Genomic DNA, 20922 nt, shown 5'->3' with positions numbered 1-20922 from the left:
ACACTTGGCATGCTCCACCCAAGTCAACTAAAATATAGACCACTTATTTGGGTACCTGAAAATGGTCTTAGAACTTGGGGGCACAAAATGTATTCGGGGTGCGTGTGTGTGTGTGAGATGCTTTAGGGGAAAAAAAAAACATACTGCACACATTTTATCCACAGCAATGAATAACTAGCAAAGCTGATTCCTCCAGACATATCAGGTCTCCAGATGGCACTGTGCATTTGAATCTAGATGGTGCTGTGCATTTTTATGGATTTGTCAAGCTTTCAAAGCATTATACAAAGTTGTTGCCATCTGTACGTTAATCCGTTTGCTATAATGTAGTGTGCACATTTAAATTGTCATCTTTTGCTCTTATTACAATGGATTGTTGACTCTGTTTGAATCAATGCCTTACTGTTTTTAATATTTAGTGAGAGTTGCATTTTTTATTAGTATATGCACTTATACGGCAGGAGGGACACAAAGTACTACAGACTCAAGGAAGGGGGGCATGATGAAATAAGTTTGAGAACCACTGATCTCAGATGATTTAACTTGACATCAACATGGGTGTTTAAATTAAATAACTTGTTGTCACAGTGCATAATACGTGGAGTTTTGTATTACAAATTTATTTTAAAAAAACAGAAATATTGGTTATTTCAAAAAGAGGATTCCATATGTTTTACCTCTAATAGTAGTTCTAGACTTGAAGAGGATAAATAACTCTACAGGATTGCATGGTTCAGTTTGTTTCCTCACACACCATGGAAACAGTCAAAGAAGTTGCTTAAATGAAGTCTCTGTAGAAACCACCCCTTGTACTATCGAGAAATTATCAATGCTCGACAGACACATTGTTTAGTTTGACATTATGACCCTCTATGTATATTTACATACGTAAAAGAGGCATAAATCTACTGGCACAAAGAAACTTAACACTTCCATTCTTAATTAAAAAATGGTTCCTACACTCTAGTTGCTCTAGATATTTATCAGAAGTGCAAACGCATGAACATTTAGAAACAAGGAGAAAACTAATATGTTACAGAAAAATGAAAAGTAAACAGAAATAAAGCTCAGTGGAGGTGGCCAAAATGCAAAAGATATTCATTAAGGTATAAACCATTTCAGTAGAATAAAATTAGACATCAGCACATCAGCATTGTGCTGATCATCATCTAATTAAGCTATTTAATTTATTTGTCTTCTACATGGAGCGATCTGTGGTTTGACTTTCACTTCTCACCCTTAGAAGCTTACCATATCTGCAGATCAACAGAACTCAGATCAAAAATCAAATACAAGTGTTTATGTTTTGCATTTATAACACTCAGAGGTATATCTGCTTAAGGTTTCATTTACTTTAACTCAGTGTTTTTATACATGATGTATATCTGTTTCATACAGAAAAATAAATGTTTTTTAAACTGAAATTTAGGCTTAGCCTTTGGAACTGTTCTGGTGAGTATTTCTGAATATGTCCAAATTACAATCACAAATTATTAAAACAAAAAACAGACCTTCAAATATGTGCACACAAATCCTGGTGACTGTGTGTGACTGGATTAGAAGGTCAAAACTGCTTTAGTGTTATCCAAATGGCACAATAGATATCCCAGAATTTTATTCCAGAATTGGTTTAAAGCAGAAAAATGAAATTAAGTATATCAGCTCTCACATATACAATGGAGCATGATAAGGATGGATCCCTCTGTAGATTACATGCTCCAAAGGGAGTGGAGTTATGCTGTATACCCATAACTGACAGTTCTGGTTCTGCCTCCTAAATTGAACAGTAGAAAGAGAATCCTCTGTAGGAAAAGTCAAGATGGCTAAGGAAGACAAGCAATTTTCCTCTCAAATTAAGCTTTGGTTTGACTATATATTTTGATTTATTGCATCTGTTGGTTTACTGCTAATGACTAATCCAAAGTACTTGATCCCCTCCAGACTCTCATCTCATGCACTGTGATATAGTGGTGGTATTCAAAACATGGAAATAACCCTTTTTCCAGGAACAACTTCATCTGCAACTGCCTGATTCCCAGAACTATCCCTATTGCAGAGTTCCCTTATTTTGGTGACTTTTCCCCCAGCATATTTTTCTGGGGCTGGCCCTTTAAATGTTCCAGAGCCAAAGAAATCCAGTCCTAAAGATGTCAGTTTACAACTGATTGCTGCATCTTTCTCTCCTTCATCTTGTATATACCTGCTAATTTTTTCCCTTTCTGGTTGCTAAGGAGATGGCACATTCTCACAAGTACAGTTTTTGAAGTGTGTTCTGAAACATCCTCTTATAATGAGTAAATCTCAGATTAAGGATCTATGCATAATAAGATATAATACATAAACTGCATTGTCAGGATAGGAGTCTGTTTTATCATCAGCATACGGTACATCTGTTCTTTATATTCCTTACCTCCTACTTTTATCTTAATTCTTTAAGAGCTCTGTTAGATTGTATCAGCTAAAGTTTTAAGAGCTATATGTGTAGGGAAGTAGAGGGTACATCTGTTTCTGTGCCCTTTTTAAATTTAACAGAGACTAATAATCCCACTGGTGGTTATGCAAATCCTTACCTTAGAATTTGTTTGAATTATATTTGAGAAAACTATTTCAAGACTATTGTTAAAGTTTGTACAGTCATATGATGTTTCATCGGCTTTCAGAGTTACTGAAGCCAATTCCTTCTTGGGCTAGTAGACAAGAAATTACTATTAAATATAACAGATCAGTAAATGGCGATTAAGGCCTTGTTATATTGAAATAATGCATTTGTATCTTATAACTTAAAAAAAAATTAGAATAAATTGACTTGAAATCCTCAAGCTGTGCATGTAACTAATCTATATAACCAGGTCTCCTATTCCTCTTCTATTTAGTCTGACTTTTACATCCACTTGGGTTTTGCCTTAAATTACATAGAAAGCTCCTCAGGTCATATATTACCTTTTACTATGCTTTTGTACAGCATACAATGGGCCCTCACAAGGACTCTTCTGCAATACAAAATAATTTAATGATGATAATAATAAACCCCATACATGAATTCGTAGAGAAGTATTCTCTATGCTCTTTCCAGAATTAGACCGATATGTACTCAATTCTGTCCTTTGCTATTCTGCAGGGACTGGCTCTTTTCTAATATTTCTTCTTCTTTCGTAATCCTCATCTAAATTAGCTTTTTGTTCCTTGATTGTAATCAATCAAAATATATGATAAATTCTTCACAGTTAAACAGTTTTACTATTTGAAAATTCTTAAATAATAAGCTTGAAATATACAGATACATAGATTTCAAGGCCAGAATGGACCACTGTAATCAGCCTCTTTATTGGTAAATGCATTACTATTAGTGGAGAAAACACTGTTTTCAGTTTTTTCCAAAATTTTTCATTTGTTTACCTGCTTTGCCCCAATTCTAAATATTTAAATATTAAATTCAATTAAGACAAGTGCAAAGTACTATACTTAGGATGGAAAAATCAAATGCAGAAATACAGTGAATAATTAGCTGGGAAGTAGTATGCAGAAAAGGATGTGGAGGTTATATTGGCCCACAAATTGAATATGAGTCAACAATGTGATCCAATGGCAGAAAAGCAAATATTATTCAGAGTTGTATTAAATGTTGTATCTAAGACACAGGAAGCAATTGTTCCGCTTATTTTACTTGGCACTGGTGAAGCCTCAGCTGGAATACTGTAGCCAGTTTTGGGCACCACACTTTTAAGAAAGGTGTTCACAAACTGGAGAGAGTCCAGAGGACAGCAACAAAAATGATGAAAAATGTAGAAAACCTGACCTATGAGGAAAGGTTAAAAAACCCTCAGCACTATTAGCCTTGAGAAAAGAAGACGACGGGGACCTGATGATAGTCTTCAAATATGTTAAGGTCTGTTATAAAGAGGATGGTGATCAGTTGTTCTTCAGGTCCACTGAAGGTAGGATAAGTAATTACCTTAATCTGCAGCAAGGGAGATTGACGATAGATATTAGGAAAAATTTTCTAACTTCAGGGATAGTTAATTACTGTAATAGGTTACCAAGGGAGGCTGTGGAATCCCCATCATTGGAAGTTTTTAAGAAAAGGTTAGAGAAACAGCTGTCAGGGATGGTCCAGGTATACTGCCTAGACCAGGTGTTTCTCAATTACTGGTGTGTGGACTGGCACCAGTCCCTGAGATCTCCCTGACACAGTTTAGGAAGGCAGCAAGCCAGTCCCTGGTATCAAAAAGGCTAAGAAACACTGAACTAGATGACCTCCTGAGGTCCCTTCCAGCCCTATATTTCTATGATTCTACTGATGCCTTAAAAGTGTATACTTGTATTTCCACTAAAGAGCTGTTTCTAAAGCATCAGCCAATTTTCTAGACTGGTACAACATACAAACACCTGTGAGTGCCCTCAATTTTAATTTACTGTAATGAAGCTTTCTTCATCTCGCAGACATTATATAGTTTAGGTTGAGCCTTAGACAACTAGCCCTCATCTATGACTAGATCTACATAAAACACCAGCACAGTGAAAGAAATGAATATATAGATTTGAATGTCATTAGCATATTGAAGACATGACTCATACTTCTTCACACACCTCCTACTGGTCCCACATTAAAACATGAGGTGTAACAAGTCAACCCAAATAAGAGGATGACTGACTTCCCAGGAGATGGAGAGATCCTTCAGAACTGACTCACTCTGGGTAGTATTTCAGTGAACACTAAAATAGGTGCTTTTAATTAAGTATGTGTGTGTTTTATATCTCTCAAAGTTGGAGTGTGATTGCCTATACTATTCTGAGAGTAGTTTGGAAACTCAAACACAATGAAGTGTCCTAAGGCAAAATTTTATCTTTTGAAAAGAAATAAGAGATAGAAATTTAATGTTTTTGCATAGCTTTCCTTTTACTTGTTAATTATCAATCTTCCACCTTCAACCAAGAATCCTATCCCTTGCAAAACACACACAAGTACATCTTCTAATGATCTTGAAATAAAGTTGTGATAAATGTGGCATTCACAAATTATTTCTAAGAACTTGACTCTAGGACAACGCAGATGATAAGGGTTTGTGAAGAAGAAAGCTCTTATTCAAACACATTTATCCACATAGAAAAAATAGGTAAAGCAAAGTAAAATGCCTTTTTGGTAAATGTTCTCAGTTTTTCAAGTCTGCCCCAGTCTGCCAGCTCCTCTTCAAAATAGAAGACTTCAGTAGGATTGTTCAGCTGTATGCTTTATTTGATACAATTTGCTTTCTTTGGGTATGTCTACACAGCTGACATTAAAGTGCTGCCGCGGCAGTGCTTTAATGTGGCTGCGTAGTTGCGGCTCCAGCGCTGGGACAGAGCTCTCCAGCACTGTAAAAAACCCACCTCCAGGAGGGGAATAGCTACTAGCGCTGGGAGATTGGCTACCAGAGCTGTAACACTCTGTACACTGCCACTTTACAGCGCTGAAACTTGCATCGCTCAGGGGGATGTTTTTTCACACCCCTGAGAGAAGAAAGTTTCAGCGCTGTAAGTGGCAGTGTAGACAAGCCCTTAGTTTTTCCTTTATTTCCTTTTTGATGAGAGCAAGACTAGCTGCAAGTATCTCATTTACTCTGTCATAATTTCATTACTGGACATGGACAGGTCAGGGTTAGAGTCACATCTACTTTTCCCTTCACAGCCTATAGTGTTTGTTTGTGTTTGACACTAGCTCTCTAGCAGAGACAGATGAAGAGTACCAGTTGCATTCATGTAGTTGCTAGGAATACATTGTAACTGTGTCTGCACTTCAGTTTAGAAAGTGAATGCACAAATACACCAAGCACTCCTGTCAAGGTTCCTTCCCCACTCTGAACTCTAGGGTACAGATGTGGGGACCTGCATGAAAGACCCCCCTAAGCTTATTCTTACCAGCTTAGGTTAAAAACTTCCCCAAGGTACAAACTTTGCCTTGTCCTTGAACAGTATGCTGCCACCACCAAGCATTTTAAACAAAGAACAGGGAAAGAGACCACTTGGAGATGTCTTTCCCCAAAATATCCCCCAAGCCCTACACCCCCTTTTCTGAAGAAGGCTTGATAATAATCCTCACCAATTGGTACAGGTGAACACAGACCCAAACCCTTGGATCTTAAGAACAATGAAAAATCAATCAGGTTCTTAAAAGAAGAATTTTAATTAAAGAAAAGGTAAAAGAATCACCTCTGTAAAATCAGGATGGTAAACACCTTACAGGGTAATCAGACTCAAAACACAGAGAATCCCTCTAGGCAAAACCTTAAGTTACAAAAAGACACAAAAACAGTAATATACATTCCATTCAGCACAGCGTATTTTACCAGCCATTAAACAAAGAAAACCTAATGCATTTTCTAGCTAGATTACTTACTAACTTTATAGGAGTTGGAAGGCTTGCATTTCTGATGTGTTCCCGGCAAAAGCATCACACAGACAGACAGAACCCTTTGTCCGCCCCCCCCTCCAGATTTCAAAGTATCTTGTCCCCTCATTGGTCATTTTGGGTAAGGTGCCAGTGAGGTTACCTTAGCTTCTTAACCCTTTACAGGTGAAAGGGTTTTGCCTCTGTCCAGGAGGGATTTTATAGCACTGTATACAGAAAGGTGGTTACCCTTCCCTTTATATTTATGACAACTCCTAATCTAATGTTTGACTGCTGCACCAAAATGTAGGGGAGCTTATTTATAGTTTATTTGAACTCAGTATTTTAAAATATAGTTATATCTATGTATATTTAATTTTCTATTATGCCAAATTACACAGAGAATTCATAGTTTGCCCTTGAAAGTTTACACAAAGGTGATAATTCTCCTGGCCTTTAACACTCTTTACTTGTCCATTACAGAACCCTTTCAACTTCATCTTTAACAATCCACAACCTGTTTTTCCAGGAGTAAATATTTAAACCAAATTTCTGTTTTAAAATGTCTGCAGAAAGACAGAAGATAAAAGCAAGAACTTAGATTTATAGCTAACTAGGTAATAATCAACTGTTCCCCATACACAGAGGTCCTCATCAATGGCTCAGACTTACTATGAACCTTTAGCCCAGGAAGTTCATGCCCTTATGGTAGTGTTCATAAGCAAATACAAACTTGCCAAAGCACCTCACAAGACAGTTGATTTATTGGAACAAGACATTCAAACTTTTCCTTTTCCTCTATAATAGCTCAACAGAGTTAGCTGCACAAATATTTGTCATTCTATTGCACATTGAAAGAAGAAAGGGATTAAGGAGTGATAGTGCATTAGAAGTGCTCTGATCATTCAGAATTTTTCACACATTTCTAATGCTTTGTTTCCCTGTAGTTTCAATTAACAAAATTATCATGATTAGACATCTAAAAGCCAAACAGTACTTAGCATTGGGGGGGAGGGGGAAACATATTTTTATATTTTGTCATTTAAATTTCTCAACACCACTGTGTTTTCTAGGTAAGACTCAAAAGAGAGACTTTTTCCCCTTTAATGTTACATGAACCCTACAAGACAAAAGTTTATTCGCTCCTTCTTTGAGAATTCCCTATCAGTCCCTTATATACACCTTCTGTTCTGCTTTGAGGATTGGAGTCAAGACGTTCCTAAAGCAAGAAAGCTCATGTCAGAGACCGGTGAAGATCAGACTACTCACCCCCTTAGTTCACACATCATACCAGAAATATTGCACTGACTGAAGAATTTCCATTAAATAACTTACCATTTTATATTACACATATATAGACAAAGTTAAAATTAAAATGCACTAAAATATTGTCCTAAGAATTGTGCACTGGTATAGATTTAGTCCTTGTCTCGAATCATGCTCAGTAGCTATGGATTTTTTTAAAAACTTTTCTTTGATTTTTACAGGGGAAAAAAATACATGGTATCTGCATAAGCATTCTGTTCTCATTATAATACCATTAAATACGATTGATCGTGTATCTACACTAAATTTTGCTAGAATTTCCCAAGTTAGTGCCACCAACTCAATTCCAATAGTGGCAAAAGCAGTACAGCACTCAGAGCATAGTCAACTTGTGGAACTCATTGATAGGGTATATTGATAGAAAGTGAAGGCCAGAAGTGTAACTGTGTTCAGAAAAGAATTAGCTTAGTTCATGGAGGATAGGTCCATCAATGTCTCTTAGCATCTCATTCTGACCACTGTCAGATAACACGAAACTCAGCTTACATGGACCATTGGCCTGATCCAGGATGACCATGCTTATGTTCTTAAAAGTGCTACCGTAGACCAGAATGAATCAAGGTCTGGAAAATCTTGATTCGGTGAGACACTTAAGAATCTCATTCTACATTGTTTATCCAATAGAAGACTGAAATGACTATCACAGTTTATAAGTACCTATATGGGGAGATTTCTGATAGCAGATGGCTCTTTAACAGATACAGACGACAAATTCCAGTTCCTGGAAGGTGAAGCCTGACAAATTCAGCTTGACGAATAATAATACTTAATTCTTATTGTGCTTTTCATCAGCAGATAAACATGGCATCTTACCTCCAAAGCTAATATTACTCCTGTAAGAACAAATTCCTACAAAATCCGTAGACAGTCTGGATATCAGATGTCAAGACCCCTCAAGAATTTTTCTTGCAGATCTAAAGACATCCAAGTTTGGAGGCCTCCAAACCCTTCCTACTCAGGTACATAAATCAAGAACTTCTTGGATAATTTTTAAAATTTTCATGACTGTTTCATGGGAGGAATGATATAACCCCATATTTCATAGAATCATAGAATATCAGGGTTGGAAGGGACCTCAGGAGGTCATCTAGTCCAACCCCCTGCTCAAAACAGGACCAATCCCCAATTAAATCATCCCAGCCAGGGGTTTGTCAAGCCTGACCTTAAAAACTTCTAAGGAAGGAGATTCTACCACCTCCCTAGGTAACGCATTCCAGTGTTTCACCACCCTCCTAGTGAAAAAGTTTTTCCTAATATCCAACCTAAACCTCCCCCACTGCAACTTGAGACCATTACTCCTTGTCCTGTCCTCTTCTACCACTGAGAATAGTCTAGAACCATCCTCTCTGGAACCACCTCTCAGGTAGCTGAAAGCAGCTATCAAATCCCCCCTCATTCTTCTCTTCCGCAGACTAAACAATCCCAGTTCCCTCAGCCTCTCCTCATTAGTCATGTGTTCCAGACCCCTAATCATTTTTGTTGCCCTTCGTTGGACTCTCTCCAATTTATCCACATCCTTCTTGAAGTGTGGGGCCCACAACTAGACACAGTACTCCAGATGAGGCCTCCCCAATGTCGAATAGAGGGGGACGATCACGTCCCTCGATCTGCTCGCTATGCCCCTACTTATACATCCCAAATGCCATTGGCCTTCTTGGCAACAAGGGCACACTGCTGACTCATATCCAGCTTCTCGTCCACTGTCACCCCTAGGTCCTTTTCCGCAGAACTCCTGCCTAGCCATTCGGTCCCTAGTCTGTAGCTCTGCATTGGGTTCTTCCGTCCTAAGTGCAGAACCCTGCACTTATCCTTATTGAACCTCATCAGATTTCTTTTGGCCCAATCCTCCAATTTGTCTAGGTCTTTCTGTATCCTATCCCTCCCCTCCAGCGTATCTACCACTCCTCCCAGCATAGTATCATCCGCAAATTTGCTGAGAGTGCAATCCACACCATCCTCCAGATCATTTATGAAGATATTGAACAAAACCGGCCCCAGGACCGACCCCCGGGGCACTCCACTTGACACCGGCTGCCAACTAGACATGGAGCCATTGATCACATTTCAATCATTGTAGACTGCAAAGAACACAGGGAATCTAGACTTCAGGAGTGAAACACAAAATTCAGCCTTCATGTGGTCTAAACATACTTTTATTGGTGCGTTTTGAGTTCCCAAAGGTATATTGGACACTTATTTGCTATGTAAGAGATGATAGAGAAATTATTATTATTTTGATGTGTGATAAGGAAAGTAAAAGTATTTTCTTTTCCTAATTAATTATGTACAATTTTATTTCAGAAAGGTGCACCAAAATGTGGGGACTCTATCTACTTCATTCACATGCTGAAATGTGACACTGAATTTGTGAACATTTTAGTTGTGAATAGATACAATATAACAAAGTCTTTTCCCCTTCTTCATGTTTTCCTCATTTCTACACCTGACTTCATTTAAGGTATTATGTGCTATGAAGAATGTGAAATTCTGTTGAGGTATCAATTATATTTATTTCCAAATATTGGTTTTTCTTAAAGCAAATTGTAAAATGCAATTTCACTGTGAATTTAAGATTAAAAATGGTAACATACATACAGACCACCTGAAATACCATTTTAAATGCAATTTGAGCTAAGATTAGACTTCTGTGTATATTTTACAGAAATTTAAGAAACTTGACATAAATGGAGCTGAGATCTTACCTAGACAGCATATGTGAATCATAGAATTGTATGACTGGAAGGAACCATGAGAGGTCTTCTAGTCCAATACCTTGCACTCAAGGCAGGACTAAGTATTATCTAGACCATCTCTGACGAGTGTTTGTCTAATCTGCTCTTAAAAATGTCCAATGACAAGGATTCCACAGCTTCCCTAGGCAATTTATTCCAGTGCTTAGCCATCCTGACAGTTAGGAAGTTCTTTCTAATATCCAGCCTAAACTGCCCTTGAAGCTACTTAAGCCCACTGGTTCTTGTCATAGCCTCAGAGGTTAAAGAGAACAATTTCCCCCCTCTTCCTTGTAACAATCTTTTATGTACTTTAAAACATTTCTCATGTCCCCTCTCAGTCTTCTCTTCTCCAGACTAAACAAACCCAATTGTTTCAATCTTCCCTCACAGATTATGTTTTCTAGACCTTTTATCATTTTTGTTGCTCTTCTCTGGACTCTCCAGTTTGTCCACATCTTTTCTGAAATGTGGCACTCAGAACTGGACACAATACTCCAGTTGAGGACTAATCAGAGCAGAGTAGAATGGAAGAATTACTTCTTGTGTCTTGCTTACAACACTCCTGCTAATACATCCCAGAACAATGTTTGCTTTTTTTGCAACTGTGTTACACTGTGGACACATATTTAGCTTGTGATCCACTACGACACCCCAGATCCTTTTCCACAATACTCCTTCCTAGGCAGTCATTTCCCATTTTGTATGTGTGCAAGTGATTGTTCCTTTCTAAGTGGAGTACTTTGCATTTGTCCTCATTGAATTTCATCCTATTTACTTCAGACCACTTTTCCAGTTTGTCCAGATCATTCTGAATTTTAATCCTATCCTCCATAGCACTTGCAACCCCTCCCAGTTTGATATCGTCCACAAACTTTTAAAGTGTATTCTCTACGGCGTTATCTAAATCACTGATGAAGATATTGAACAGAACCAGACTCAGAACTGATCTCTGCAGGACCAAACCTGATATGCCCTTCCAGCTGGACAGTGAACCACTGATAACTACTCTCTGGGAACGATTTTCCAACCAGTTATGCACCCACCTTATAGTAGCTCCATCTAAGTTGTATTTCCTAAGTTTGTTTAGGAGAATGTCACATGAGACAGTATCAAAAGCCTTACTAAAGTCAAGATACATCACATCTACTGCTTCCTCCGATCCACAAGGTTTGTTACCCTGTCAAAGAAAGCTATTACGTTGGTTTGACATGATTTATTTTTGACAAATCCATGCTTACTGTTACTTATCACTTTATAATCTTCTAGGTGTTTGCAAACTGATTGCTTTATTATTTGCTCCACTGTCTTTCTGGGTACAGAAGTTAAGCTGATTAGTCTAATTCCCCAGGTTGTCCTTATTCCCCTTTTTAAAGACTTGCACTACATTTGCCTTTTTCTAGTCCTCTAGAATCTCACCTGTCTTCCATGAGTTTTCAAAGATAATCACTAATGGCTCAGATATCTCCTCAGTTAGCTCCTTGAGTGTACTAGAATGTATTTTATCAGGCCCTGGAGACTTGAAGACATCTAACTTGTCTAAGTAATTTTTAACTTGTTCTTTCCCTATTTTAGCCTCTGATCTGACCTCATTTTCACCGGCATTCGTTACGTTAGATGTCCAGTTGTTACTAAACTTTTTGGAGAAAACTGAAACAGAAGAGTCATTTAGTACTTCTGCCACATCCACATTTTCTGTTATTGTTTTTCTCCCCTCATTGAGTAATGGCCCTACCGTGTCCTTGGTCTTCCTCTTGCTTCTAATGTATTTGCAGAATGTTTTTGTTACCCTTTATGTCTCCAGCTTGTTTAATCTCATTTTGTGCCTTGGCCTTTCTAATTTTGTCCCTACATACTTGTGTTATGTGTTTATATCCATCCTTTGTAATTTGACCTAGTTTTCACTTTTTGTAGGACTCTTTTTTGAATTTTAGATCATTGAATATCTCCTGGTTAAGCCAGCATGGTCTTCTTATCTTTCCTATGCAGTGGGATAGTTTGCTCCTGTGCCCTTAATAATGTCTCTTTGAAAAACTGCCCAACTCTCTTGAACCGTTTTTCCCCTTAGACTTGCTTCCCATGGGATCTTACCTATCAATTCCATGAGTTTGCTAAAGTCTGCCTTCTTGAAATCCATTATCTTTATTGTGCTGTTTTCCCTCCTACCATTCCTTAGAATTATGTATGCTATCATTTCATGATCACTTTTACCCAAGCTGCCTTCCACTTTGAAATTCTCAACCAGTTCCTCTTTGTTTGTCAAAATCAAATCTAGAACAGCTATTCCCTAGGAGTTTTCTCCACTTTCTGAAATAAAAAATTGTTTCAGATACATTCCAAGAACTTGTTGGATAATCTGTGCCCTCCTGTGTTATTTTCCCAATAGATGTCTGGGTAGCTGAAGTCTCTCATCACCACCAAGTCCTGTACTTTGGATGATTTTGTTAGTTGTTTATAAAAAGCCTCATCCACCTCTTCCTCCTACTTAGGTGGTCTGTACTAGATCCCTACCATGACATCACCCTTGGTTTTTATCTGTTCTTTTACTTAGAAGTTCCTTCTAAGCTACTTCTGGTAACTGCAGTGACATACTATAATAATACATTGTTTTCTAAGATGTTTAGTTAGCGCAAATAAAGGATTTTGAATAGGTTTAGTCAACAGCTATTTATGCTTCAGTTGCAAATTCTTATAACTTGCTACAGGAAACATGAGAAACAAGTAACTGCACTGGATCCTCATGTTATTTGTTGAAGACTGTCATAAATATAAAGGGAAGGATAACAACCTTTATGTATGCAGTAACATAAAATCCCCCCTGGCCAGAGGTACAGAATCACTTACCTGTAAGGGGTTAAGAAGATCAAATAACCTGGTTGGCACCTGACCAAAAGGACCAATAAAGAAAGAAGATACTTTCAAATCTGGGGAGGGGGAGAGGTTTTGTTTGTGCTCTCTTTGTTTGTTCCCTCTGGATATATATATATATGAGAGAGAGAGAGAGAGAGCGCAAGCAGGTAAACCATCTCTTGAAAAGACACCTTGAAACGATACCTCTAAAATTACAGAAATTGTAAGTAAAGGCAAGGAAATGCATTAGATTATCTTTTGTTTTAGCTTGTGAATTTTCCCTATGCTAAGAGGGAGGTTTATTCCTGTTTTTGTAACTTTGAAATTGAGCCTAGAGGGGAATCCTCTGTGTTTTAAATCTTTTTGTTACCCTGTAAAATTACCTTCCATCCTGATTTTACAGAGGTGCTTCTTTTACTTTTTTCTTTATAATAAAGTTCTTCTTTTAAGAACCTGATTGATTTTAGTGTCCTAAACACAAAGGGTCTAGTCTGTACTTTTATTAAAGGCAATTGGTTGGTATATTATTCTCAGGCCTCCCCAGGAAAGGGGGTGAAGGGACTTGAGGGGATATTTTGGGGAAATAGGAACTCCAAGTGGTCCTTTTTCTGAACCTTTGTCTAAATCACTTGGTAGTGGCAGCAATACTGTCCAAAGACAAGGAAAGGATTTGTGCCTTGGGGAAGTTTTTAACCTAAAATGGTAGAAATAAGCTTAGGGGGTCTTTCATGTGGGTCCCCACATCTGTACCTCAGAGTTCAGAGTGGGGAGGGAACCCTGACAAAGACCATCAACCTTGAGTTGATGGAATAAAAAAATCTCCAGTTAAGATTTGGGCTCACTCCTGCAGGTTGTGCCAAAGAAAGCACTCTTCTCTGCAATATGGTTTTCTGCCCACTAAGAACCAGTGTGAGTCTACCTAATTTGTCTACCTTAGGCTCCATGTGTAGACTCAAACCCTATTCTCTAATGAAAGGCTAAAGTCGTGTAAACTAAACAATACAGACAACAGCAATTCAGTTGTTTCAAATAGGACTGATCTTCATTCTTTCACCCATCTGTGAGAATCAACATTTGTAGAAGCTTGTGAACATTCACAAATTAAGCTATTATTTACTTTTTTAATCTGTCAACTAAAAGGGCTTGATTTTGAAGGGAAATTCTTGCCTATTTTGTGGCCCTAAACAAACAATGGGAAAACTGTATATGAATCGTTAGCTGCAGTCTGAGCTCAAGGAAGACAGAGCAATCCATTTCTCTCACCTGCCTCAGAGTTCTTCAGGAAGCAGAATTATTGTTTCAGTATCCTGCATCCGATGAAGTGAGCTGTAGCTCACGAAAGCTTATGCTCAAATACATTGGTTAGTCTCTAAGGTGCCACTAGTACCCCTTTTATTTTTGCGAATACAGACTAACACGGCTGCTACTCTGAAACCTGCTTTCTTACAGGAATGGACTAGGTGGGAAGACAGGAAAGATTGCACAACATGCGTGCTGCAGTTAGGGTTACTCAGCTGGGAAGTTAATACTGTTGCAGGCTTCATTTCAGAAGGCTGTTATGTTTTTCTTTTGTATCACAAGGGTATATTACAAAAATAGTTGAGGGATCAGTTTTAGTTCTGGCCTCTATTTCCTTGAGGTAAGAGTTTTACCTACCAACTTGTTTATTCGGGACCAAATTATACCTTGAAATATCCTGTGCAACTCCCTTGTTCAAGGTAGTTACTCCAGGTAAGTCAGAGTAGAATTTATTCCTTGGTGTCAAAACTGTACATCAAGTCTTGTTCTTATGAAAGACCATATTTTCCTGCAAGAATGTTAACTTATGTTACTGCATACATAAAGGTTGTTACCCTTCCCTTTATATTTATGACAGTCTTCAACAAATAACATGAGGATCCAGTGCAGTTACTTGTTTCTCATGTTTCCTGTAGCAAGTTATAAGAATTTGCAACTGAAGCATAAATAGCTGTTGACTAAACCTATTCAAAATCCTTTATTTGCGCTAACTAAACATCTTATCAAACGCTCAACACTACAAAACTAGCTGAAAAAGATTCAATTTCCTTTCTAGACATACATCATCATTGGAGGGGAATTATTACAACTTTAATAACTTGCTTAATTTATTCTTGCTATTGTAGAAATCTGACTTAATAGTTTCAAATTTTGTAATCTTGAATAAAAATTGAATTATTCTGACTCAGAGTCATGTAATATACTGCTTGGAATCCATGGCAGAAATCCAGGAGAAGCCAGATTTTAAAAACGTTTGCCTTCCAAGATACTGCCTGAATATCTGGTTTAGTCAGGAAAAATGACCTAGAATACATATTTTAGAACAAAAGTCGCTAAAATTAGAGTGGCAACATAATTCATTTGGAAATTTTTCACAAAGCGATCAATTTATATCTACCCTCTTTGTCCCCACCCTCAAAGGAAAAGTGCACAACAGCTTCAAGAGATGAGCTTGGAAGCTTAATTTCATAACATTTGCTAGACACTAAAAATCATGGACTGAAACTCTATATTTATGTCTTATTACAACAATCTATAACACACGAAACCCCCGCCACCCCCAGCAATTTTTTCCTGCTTTCCTCCCATGAGTGGAGGGGTGTTAACTGAACACTTCACCTTGAATGGTACTTTGAAATATGTTTTAACTACTTATGCTAAACAATCTGTTCCCACCTTGTATTTAACTGTGACATTCTGAGAACATTTCCCACACCTCAAGAAGAGCTCTGTGTAAATTTGAAAGCTTGTCTCTCTCACCAGTATCATTTGCTCCGATAGAAAATATTACCTCATCCACCTTGTCTTTCTATTCACACAATAAACTTGATTCAGCATTTCACTTTTTTATAAGGCTATGTCTACACTATGGACCTTACAGTGGCACAGATGTACCAGCTGTGTTGATGTAAGGTCTTCCATGTAGCCACTCTATGCTGATGAGAAAGAGCTCTCCCGCTGGCATAATTAAACCACCCCCAATGAGCAGTGGTAGCTAGGTTGGTGGAAGTGCATACCCCACCGACATAGTGCTGTCCACAGCAGCGTTTTTGTTGGTGAAACTTATGTCGGTCAGGAATGCATTTTTTCACACCCCCGACTGACAAAAGTTTTGCCAACAAAAGTGCTAGTGTAGACAAAGCCTAAGACTTAAGCTAAGATAAAAAGTATCTTGAAGTCAATATTTTTTCTTTGGGTATAAATCTACATACTTTTTAGTTTTTGAATTAGACTGAATGGAAGTATGAAGAATGTTTATTAGATATCTGGCAAGTTTTATTTTTCTGGAAATGGTGTAAAGAAAAGGATATCGAAGAACTTTAGACACATCAATTTGTTTTGCAAACACAGTAGTTATGTTTCTTATTCAGTTTTGAAAGATTTCTTGATTATTTATTTAAATACAAAGGATAAGAGACGATAACTCAGCCCGTGCAGTAACTGAGGTTCTTTGAGATGTGTGTCCCTGTGGGTGTTCCACTTCATCCCTGTGCCTTTGATCAGAGAATTTCAGCAGCAGTGAGTGTCTGGGTCATGCATGCATGGTCCCTGTCTCGCGGTGCCACTGGCGCCTCATCTAGCACATGTGTAACCTAATCTCTTCAGTTTCTTCTCTACTGTAGAGCCCAGGATTGAACTCCGAAGTAGATGGGGAGAAGGGGGCATAGTGGAGCATCCACAGGGACACACATTGTGAAGAACCTCAGTTACTGCACAGGGTGAGTAACCCTCTCTTCTTCGAGTGATGTCCCTCTGGGTGCTCCACTTCAGATGGCTGTAGAGCAGTGTCCCACTTTGGACGGAAGGAGCTTCCGAGTTGCATGAGTGAGTGAAGATAACACTGTTAGTCCTAGCAGTGCATCTGAGCCTAAGCTCTGGACAACTGCGTAGTACTTTGTGAACATTTGTTCAGAGGCCCAGATGGCAGCTCTAAATATGTCTATGAGTGGAACATTGTTCAGAAAGGCTACTGAAGTTGCTATCAATCTGGTAGAATGAGTTCTGATCCCAGATGGGGGTTGCAGGTTCTTTTGCTAGTAACAAAAGTGAATGCACCCTGAGATTCATTTTGATAGTCTTTGTTTGGAGATCGCGGATCCTTTAGAATGTTCTGTAGTGGAAACAAAAAGTCTTGGGGATTTTCTGAAAGGTTTAGTTCTGTCAAGGTAAAATGCTAGTGTATGTTTGATGCCCAGATTATGTAGTTCAGAGTCCTGTGCACTCCCATGTGGTTTGGGAAAGAATGTTGGGAGATGGATTGGCTGATTTATGTAGAAGAACGAAGATATTTTAGGTATAAATTTGGGATGTGGTCTTAGGGTGACCTTGTCCTTGGAAAAAAATGGTATAAGGTAGGTGGGCCATGAGAGCCCCTAGCTCACCCACATGGAGGGCTAATGTAATAGCTACTAAAAATGCCACCCTCATTGAGAGGTGTGTTAGAGAGCATGTCGCTAAGGGTTCAAACAGGGCCTGGTGATGCACCTTAACACAAGGTTTAGGTCCCCTGGTGGTGAGGGTGCACGTATTTCAGGGTAAACATTCTGAATGCCCATAAGGAAATGTTTGATAATTGGGCGGACAAACAGCGATGTCCCGTCGATCTTATGGTGGAAGGCGGTAATAGCCGCTAAATATACTTTCATCGAATTAATGGATAGTCTAGACTGTTTCAGCTCCAGGATGTAGTCCAATATCAGTGGCAGAGGAAACTGGAGGAGTTCGTTTGTCTTGGCACCATATGGAGAACTTCTTTCATTTCTAAAGGTAAGTATTGCGCGTGGTTGATCTACTACTATTTAGTAATAAGTGTTTAACCTCTTCCGAACAGGCTAGTTCATCATGATGGAACCATATAGGAGCCATGCCTTCAGGTGAAGGCTCTCCAGGTTCTGATGGTGTACCTGTCTGGAGTTCTGTGAAAGAAGGTCCAGCTGGAGTCGGAGAATGCGTGTTGCACATACCACCATCCGCATCAAGTAAGAGTACCAAGTCTGTCTGGGCCATGTTGGAGCTATCAGTATGACTTTTGCTTTGTCGATTGTATTTTGTGTATCATCCTTGATAACAGTGGTATCCGTGGGAATGCATATAGAAGTGGTGCTTCCTGTTTTGGTTTGTCTTTTCTTGGTTGCAAATTACCAGAGTACAGAGGGTCGCGTGGGAGTCTTTCATCGCATGGAAGACTTCATCTGTCTTTGCAGGAACAGTTTCTGTCCATTGAACGGGAGGTCCTCTACAGTGGACTGTATCTCCCTACGAAAGCCTGAAGAATGGAGCCTGGATGCCTGATGCATGACCACCACAGTGGCTGTGGATCTTCCTGCTGTGTCTTTCATGTCTAAGGATGCCTGTAACAGGGTTCTGGTCACAAGCTGTCCTTCAGATATAAGAGATTTAAAATGACCTGTTTTATCCTCTGGGATATCATTAATAAATTTTGAGTAGTCGCTGTGGTCATAGGAATAGACCTTGTGGCTGAAAAGGTCTAGGCATTTCCGCTTTTTGCCATTAGGCATGGACCTGTATTGTTGCTATCTACCGTGCTGACTGATGGCATCAACTATGAGAAAATTTGGTGCAGGGTGGGAAAATAGGAAATTTATACCTTTTGAGGGTACATAATATTTTTTGTCATCCCTCTTACAGATAGGTAGTATGATGGCCAGAGTCTGCCAAACTGTTGTGGCTGGTTTCATTAGTGCATCATTGATTGGGAGTGCTATTTTGGAAGTCGAGGTTTGTAGGATATCCAACAACTTATATTGTTCCTCCAAGACTTGTTCAAGAGGGATCTCTAGACCATCTGCCACCCATTTGAAGAGCTCTTGAAACTGTTTAAAATTGTCAATGGCTGTAGCTGGGGGAGGCATGATGGCCTCATCTGGGGAAGAGGATGGGTAGCAAAGGATGAGTTATGGGTAGCAAATATATAGTGTCTTGTTCTAGAGCCTCCTCACGTTCCTCAGCTGTGTCCTCAGTGGGTTCTGACTGTGCAGGCACTGATGATGGTGGTGGGAATCTAATTCCCTCCCTGTAGGGGCTCAGGTGCTGCTGTGATGCCTTCTATAAGTGGTCCATGGGTCCCAGTAAGGCCAGTGTGTTGGGAACAGCATAGGTGGGCCCATCCATGGGTGGCTATACCATGGGTGCATGTCTTATCCATAATAATGCCTACGTTGTAGGGGTCCAGAGGTTGGCATTGGTCGGGCAGGGGAAGAGTGTCTTGAAGAGAAAACACCTTCTTCCACATCCTCCTCCTCCTCACTGGACAGAGGAGAGGCTAGCAGTGAATCAGATATTTCTCATACTGCGCGCACCAGAGAGCCATTAGTGCCAAAGAGTGGTGATTCCGGTATCAACAGGACTAAAAGATCTTTATGATGAAGAAAGTGTTGCAATGCTGGTGGTTTCATTGCTGATGTATTTGGCACTGTAGGTCTTGATGTGGATGGTAAAGTTGTCATAGACGGTTGTGTCATTGCAGATGTGGTCATCAGTGCCACTGTAGCTAGCAAAATAGATGGTAGTGGCATCGCCTGTAGTGAAGGTCTGAATGCTGCTTCCTTAAGCAGTGTCGACAGTGCCATTGTGGAGGAGGTAGGCTTGTACTTGCCTCTCGACTCCAAGTCAGTGTGCCTGGGATCGGCAGAAGCCATTGTGTGGGCAATGCTGAAGGATCCCAGTGCCTCATAGGTACTCAGCTGTGGTGTGGTCGGTACTGAGGAAAGGGACCGAGCCAGAGACTATTTCTTTTTGATCAGCTCTCTCTGAGGAGAAGTTGCCTCTCTTTTCCTCATTGACTTTTAAAAGAACAAGCCTTCCTCTGTGATGAGGGTGAAGTCTCCAGGGACCTTTGTCTAGAAGGGGTTTTCTGGCCAGGGTCTGAAGCCAGACACAGGGACTCTTCCATAAGAATGAGTTTGAGATGTAAGTTTCTGTCCCTTCTAGCGCAAGAATTTAGGTTTTGCAGTGGGCACATTTTTGAGAGACATACGACTCACCCAAACAGTGGATAGGCTGTCCGACACTGGCATGGTGTTCCGGAATGAAAGGCAACACTTGAATCTTGGTGAGCCAGGAATAGCTTGAATAACTGTGGTTATCACCATAAGGGTGAGTCCTAACTAATCTAAGGAAAAAGTTTGTTTTCGTTTTTTTGGTTTTGTTTAAGGGCTAGAGCAGGGATGGACAAACTACAGCCCGTGCACCGGATCCGGCCCCTCAGGGCTTTGGATCTGGCCTGCAGGATTGCCACCCCTGTGGCACCGCGCCGCTCTGGGAAGCGGCCACACTACGTCCCTGCAGCCCCGGAGTGGGGAGGGGCACGGGGGGTGCGGCAGAGCGCTCCGCACGCTGCTCTTGCCTGTGGGTACCTCCCCCAAAGCTCCCATTGGTGAGGAACGGGTTACCACGGCCAATGGCAGCTTCGGGGGAGGTACCCATAGGTGAGAGAAAGACGTGGAGCCCTGTGCCCCCCCCCACCCCAGGGGCCGCGCAGGGACATGGTTCTGGCCACTTCCCGGAGTGGCGTGGCATGGGGCCAGGGCAGGCATGCAGGGAGCCTGCCCTGGCCCCGGTGCACGCCGCTGCCACCCCAGAGCCACTCTAGGTAAGTGGCACCGGGCCAGAGCC

At 39.9% G+C, this 20922-nt stretch overlaps 1 protein-coding gene across 8 annotated transcripts in view; it reads right to left on the bottom strand.

The window, feature by feature from the left end:
• Positions 1 to 20922, bottom strand: part of TNFRSF19 (TNF receptor superfamily member 19) — a 123954-nt gene that overhangs the window by 41146 nt on the left and 61886 nt on the right. The window lies entirely within an intron of this gene.

Source organism: Lepidochelys kempii, chromosome 1, assembly GCF_965140265.1.
Source record: "Lepidochelys kempii isolate rLepKem1 chromosome 1, rLepKem1.hap2, whole genome shotgun sequence".
Lineage (NCBI taxonomy): Eukaryota > Metazoa > Chordata > Testudines > Cheloniidae > Lepidochelys > Lepidochelys kempii.
This window is presented reverse-complemented; position numbering and strand designations above follow the sequence as displayed.